Source organism: Rhyacophila brunnea, unplaced genomic scaffold, assembly GCF_057557595.1.
Source record: "Rhyacophila brunnea isolate RB1 unplaced genomic scaffold, BYU_Rbru_1.0 scaffold_109, whole genome shotgun sequence".
Taxonomy (NCBI): domain Eukaryota; kingdom Metazoa; phylum Arthropoda; class Insecta; order Trichoptera; family Rhyacophilidae; genus Rhyacophila; species Rhyacophila brunnea.
Genome location: NW_028232762.1, coordinates 765,744 through 772,992, shown reverse-complemented (window position 1 = coordinate 772,992; position 7,249 = coordinate 765,744).

Here is a 7,249-nt window from a genome sequence, read left to right as displayed (position 1 = left end):
TTATACAAAGCATTGTCCACTTGTTGCGGCTATATAATAATGCACAGTTTCCATGCACAAACACCCAAAAATTGCTATAAAATATAATGAAGAAGGTTTACGATGCATCAATCACTTTCTTAATATATATTTTAATTTATAAGTGAAGAGCATATAAACACACTACCTATCTACCTTTCTTGGTGTATTACTATGCTAAGAGTCATTTTCATTTTTATATCATTTTTCAATTTTATATAACTTATAATTATTTTTCTTAAAATTTATCGAAGCTTTTATTGTCAAGACACATAATTTAAAATCGATTTCGATCACATAAAAACTATAGTATAATTTTTTTTATTATATTTCTTTACAATTTTCTATAAAATCTTGTTAAAATAGTGTGTAGTTCCCCAGATTAACGGTGTTATCCACGCCAGTTTAGTCACCAATACGTGTAAATATTTCCGCAAAAATAATAATGGTTTTTAACACTTGGTTCTGGAATCATGCTAGTCTATTTGGAGTCATAATTGTGTGCTTTTTTTTGCCGTGGATCAGCCTAATAATGGCCTTGTATACTTTGCTATAAAGTATCGAAACTTTAATATTTTAAATGAAGACTCTAAGTCGAATATCAAAGTACTAAATCATCGCCACTTTATATTTTCTCCAAATAGTTGAAAAATAAAATCTGAGCAATATTTTATAAAATGATAGTAAATATTGAAATAATAGTGGTGATAGTTAATTGTTGTTAACATTAAATCTAAAATCTTCGATTATAATATTTATAGCTTCGAATCCCCACCATCACAAGAATATTGATATATTACCAAACTAGTAATCAATGCCGCTCCGCTGTAAGGGATGCAACAAACACTCTCAAACCGAACCAAGAGAAAAAGAAAGCATAATTAACGCAACATACACTTTATTGTGTTGCGGAATAAGTCGAGTTATTTCTCTTAACTATAAAAGTAATCAAAGCCAGAGTTGGAATGATGAAGATATTTCCTCAACGCGGTAGCATGATTGATATGGATAGAACTGCACCATTAATATTTTAGTATTATAATAATAATATTTTTTGGCTTTTTACACACTAAATATGTAAAATATATTATAGTGAGTAAGCGGGATTCGCATAAAACATATTTCTTATGTTTTTAATGGGTATTGCTACTCACATTAGGCCTTCGGATCTAATTACATACCAACCAATAATTTAGTATAATGGCTTAAGCGATTAAAGGGTAGTTTATATATGCATATATATTCTAAAGCCTACTTGTTTAAAATAGAAACCCTTTTTTAACTGCTACACGTCACAGTGTGTTATTTTTATACACCTTGTGTCCTATATGAACTGCCCATTGAGCTCTTAGATAATACAAAAGTAAATAACTGCAAGAAACTAGGTAAATATTCAGCTTTTGTCTATAGATCTACAATCTACAAATATACACTTCTATTACCTACCCACTCATCATATAGTGTGTTAACTAAAAAAATCTCTAAAGTCAGTTCGACGGCTTAGACAGAAACGTAAATTTTCTCTTTATATTTTTATTTTGTTACGGATCATATTTTTTGGCACATAAACCTGACTCTTGCGTATATTGTCAATTTAATGTTTAAATTTTAGCTGTAGGTGTGTAAATCCATGACCCTACCATTAATGCATCCGCTAAATATAATTAAATTATATTACTTTTATTATTGTCACGAACCAGGTTGAGGCATATATTCAAACCTTGGGATTGAGAAAAACCCTTGAATTAATAGGTCTCATAAGAAGGAGGGGTATTGAAGAAGAGTATGTAGGAGGTGATAGCCGAAAGTATTTAATACGCTGTGTGTACAGAGAATCAAGCAAGCTGTGCCTGAGAACGAAAACTAAAATTACGACTAAAAATATAACCCTTAAATAAAAAATAACTTACTTTTATTATTATTAATATTAATTTAGGGTTATACTGTTTTAATTCTACAGCATAAGTCGGGAACCCAGTTTTATTAAACATTACTCATTACACTAATACTAGCTTTGTTACTTGCCTTTACATTTGGAAATCTGTTAGGAATTTAAGCGTTACAATAAGCTTTTGTTAAAAGTATAAAGTTTCTTTTACAATGGGATCGAAAAACAGTGGTTTCTGTAAAAATCGCACTTAAAACGCATTAATTAGATACTTGGTAACTATATAAGGGCATAGTTGAGGTTAATACAAAATCCAAGATATTTAAATGTAAGATTTAGAGTCGGAAACTTCATATACTTAGACACGTTCACTCTATAATAAGTGTTATTAAATTATAATCAAATCAGTAACTTTAATTGTTTTTTAAAAATTATATTTTTTTAATTTATAAGACAAAGATACACTTTCTAGAATTGATAAATGTAAAGATTCAGTTTATTATTATGCCCATGCTCATGATTTTTATTTACATTAAAATACTATTTCACCAACTAAAAATATAAATTTTTTACATTCTAGAATTTTTAATGGTTATAAAAACAATGAAATAGCAAAAAAAAATACATTTTAAATTATAGTTTTTTTTGGATTTCCGATTTCGGATGTCCCTTTTGAAAAATTATATTTACCTAAAATTTATACTGTGATATATCATTCCAATTAAAATCTGAAATTTTGATATAGAAGATTCTATAACCAGAAGATAATTATAAAGAATCCATTTATATTTTTTTTGATGAAGTAATACGTTTTTCAAGCTTTATTATGTGACCTATACTACCCAACAAATTGTATAATTCGTTAAATATTGATTAAAATGGTATTTTATGCAATAATAATTTTAAATAAAATTGATTTATGTGTTAATTTAATCTACATGTATTTAAATTTGCAATGAAAAACTTTAGATTGCTCTATTTATAGGTTTGGCTATATATCTTCGCGAACTCAAATTTTTACGGCCAAATCAATTCATCTATTAATTTTAACAGTTTGATTTTTAAATATTAATCTCAAATGTTCAGTTTTTATGTGTGCTTCTCTAGTTGTTCAAAGGTCCTTAATATAAAAATCTCGATTTTTGTGATTAAAACGACGATGGTTGTGATGTATGATACTATATACGCAGGATTCTATAATTGAGATCTTTCATATGCAGTTTAGTCATATTTTAATGTATTCTCATCTTCAAAAAATTAAGGTTTCCAATACATATAATTCTAGCTTTTATAGATGATATCAAGTAGTTTTTATTATTAAAAAAAATACTCGTCGGTCATGTGATAATTACATTATGTATTATTTTATTACTTATTTTTTCTTTGATATATATTCTGTTACGCAGCAAACTAGCCATTCTCTTATTTTATTATATATTTTGATAAATTTACTTTTAATTGAATTTACTATACACACAGAACTCTTCATTAATGTTTTTATGTGCCGAAGTAGTTGCTAAGAATTTTGGAAGAATTTAATCCCGCACTATGGATATCTTTTAATATATTAATCATCAATCTTTTTGGCTTCTATTTTTTTAAACGAAGGTATTTTAAAATTGGGAATATCAGATATAAAACTATGCTCTTAATATGAATTATTTCTAAAAAGAGAAATAATCGGCGTTTATTTGCTCATATATATACCAATTATAAATACAATATGAATTGTAACCTTTTAATTCGAATTTATAAATTATCTATAAAAGCTGGATCTAATAAACATATTAAAAACTATGAAAGATAAGTAATTCATTAAGCATTGCATTTTAAGAACTAAAAAAACGAATAATTTAGAAGCTTTATTTTCTTAACTAGCATAAATGACGATATTTTTTAAAATTTCTACATTTATTTTCCACACAAAATATGATTTTAATATTTTTTACTAAAACAATATAAATCTGCTAAAATATATGGGATGCGTTTATTCACTTCCTATTAAACTATATGTTTCTTATATTTACATAACAACTTAACAATTTTATCTTGGTTATTTGATAAACATTTAGTTAGTTGAAACATAATTTATTGCAATAATTCACAATATTATGTTGAAATCTATGCTTTTGAACTAATTAAATCAATATTTTTGCTTAAAAAATTACATATCGAATAAATTATATAAAAATTAAAAACTATATCTAAAGACAAAAAAAATGATTACATGATTACTTAATATGCCAATAGCCTTTTTCTTGTTTAAATTAAAGTTGGAGAGCCTATGAGCATTCAAATTAGTTATTTAAAGCAGTATATATGGATTAATTTGTAGTATAATTGTAATAACGCAATCAACCTCAATATTTGAATTTTTATCCATTAAAGTATCAATGACAGCTTTGGTGTCAAGTAACAAAATAATTTCACATTAAAACCTATCTTAAAACTCTATTAAGCTTCTAAAGTCAATTTAAATAGTGTATTCTCTATTCTATAATACCATCCATAAATTTTTTTTTGTAAAATAAGATAAAAAAATTTAAAGTGAACGGGAAAAGTCATTGTATATTTTTTTTACTAAAATATTATGTGTATTATAAACGTCCTTCTCATTTATAAAGTATTATACAGATCAATTTATAATTTACTATAAATATAAAAACTATTTATTATATTTATTTTGCTAATATTACATAAATTGCACATATTTTTTTAAAATATAAACGATCTTGAGTTTTATAAAATTAAAGCTTAATTATTTTCTGTAAAAATAGTATTCTTTTTTTTAAACAAATTCACAAGAATTAAGATCAAAGAAGAATGTGAATAATTATCATTTCAACAGTCTCGATAAACATTTTGAAATTATAATAGCATCAATTTAATATCATTTTTTAAGCGTACTTTAAATTATGTAATCATAATTTTTCATTTTATTGATCATAAATAGTATGATTATGATTTCTTTAAATGGTGATCACTTTAAATACATGCTTTGTTTAAGTCTAAAACCATTTACACACATATATGCGAAAATAATTATTAAAATATAAAAACACTTCTATGATCATACAATAATATTCAAATTGAAAAAATATTTTTCCGTTTGTAACTAAATTTATGCAAAGCAAAAATATAGCTTGTTAATAGAAGATTTTATAAACAATGTACTCCACAAAATTTTCAAATAGTGTATAAAAATTCTTCTTTGAGGATGGTAATTAAAAATTGCTTACTATTTTTTTGCCGCAATTGCTCCATTTTAGCAGCTCATAATCGAGATGGATTTTTTTTTAATTCAGAAAAAATTAATATATGAGATTCAATTATCATTTGCATTCTCAGCAAAAATGTGTTTTACCCTTAAATTTTTATCACTAAACGTATTTCTATCTATGAGGGATCATTGGATTGCCAATAATAACACACTTAATTTTAAAAAATACTAACATATCAATACGAATGTATTAAGAAAACTTTATAACTTATTTATTTTCAAGATAGAATAGACATGATCGATATGCATCTAATATATATATTTAAATTTTAATATTATTCTTTTGCCTAGCTGTTATCAAGATAAAAATGAAAATCTATATTTTTCGTTAATTACCTATCATTTCACTTTTAGAAGACAAAATTTGATTCATTGAGATAAAGATTTTCGTCCGCGAAATCATAATCTTTCTGAAACGCGCAAAACACTGATCTTTATTTTTTCATCATTACTTTTGAGAAAATATAATGAAAATCTTGTGTTAGCTTTCTTTATTATATATAAGTAGAGAGTTCACAGTTTATTTATCACATATCATTGAAAACAATGTTTTAAAAGAAAAAAGAAGTCATAATATAAGAAATATATGCGTAGAAGGATTACGAAACATGCTATTTTGTGTATAAAAAATATTTAGTTCCATTTTAAGTTTATGTAATGCTTCAAGGCGACTTTTAAAAATTTGGCATCTTTTCTGCAGCTGTTTAACGTTCACCAATCAATGACAAAATACTTTGAAATTCCTATAATTCATGAAATAAATGTTAATTGATTGGCATAAACAGATTTTATTTCCGATGTTTTATATGTAATTCAAAAAAGCACAAATAAAACCTTTATTACATTCTTTCCGATCGTTTTGTTATTTTTTTCATCACAAATATTTCATGATAATTAAATTTATTATATCAATACAAATACAAAAGTACAGCATATTTATTGAAAGCATGTTTATCAGAATAGTAAATCCATGAAACTTTTACCTGCATTTATAATAAATTAAAAATTGTCTTTTACAATTCTATTTTATTTAAATATTTATAGCCCTTTTTACCGTGTTCAAAAATTAAAATTAATTCAAATATAATTTACTATTGTTAAAGAAAATTTTTCAAAGGCATATCAGGGGTAGAAATATTAAATCAAATTTTAGAAAATGGATCAAACAATTAAAAAGGTTTTAGATGATAAAATAAAAATCTATATTTGATTTTATCGAAATAACGATCAATTAAATAAAAATCAATCATTGAAATATCAGAAAAATCACTATAAGATGATATACTATAGTTTTTAAAAATATATTAATTGATATTTGTCTTTTCACATTTAAAAAAATTGTTTCTTTTTGTGTAACGTAATTTTTTAAGAAGATTAGTTTGAAAACAAAGTGATAGAGAATGTATGTAACAGTAATAAAAATGTATAATGCTTTATCCATTAAATTATGCATCTATGGAAATATATTATGTGTATAAAAGTAAAAGAAACATCTGAATGTATGGAGAAAACAAGGGATATATTTAGTGAAATAAATAGTTGAAAATATAGATTATTTTCTATATAAATACTATATTTAGAACATAATTGCGAATCTAAAAATCATGATAACAAAAAGGGGGCTTTTTTATCCATACAATACCAAAGTGCTGTAAATGGCGTTAAGATCCGGGGTATAAAAGAATATCCCTAAACTGTTCGGCTTATATTTCATAAATTAATCAGATAAATTAGTAGATATATATAGAAATAATAGGTGGATGAAATGTCTGGAACAAAGAACTGTCAGTCAAGGGTAGACATACACAATCTTATTTTAAGAGATATGTTGAAATATTATCAAGGATGATTAAGATTTATAAATTGATGTGAATCGACATTTACATTGTTTTAAAGGAATATAATTTGGTGGTTTGAAAAAATATAAACAGCCTCCGAAGAAATAAATCGAGACGACTATTAATATTTGAGAATTTTTTTCAGATTTCACAATCAAATAATAAAATTATAAAATTTAATATATAAGCAGTTTTAAACGTTTAGGAAATTTTATATGAAATAAA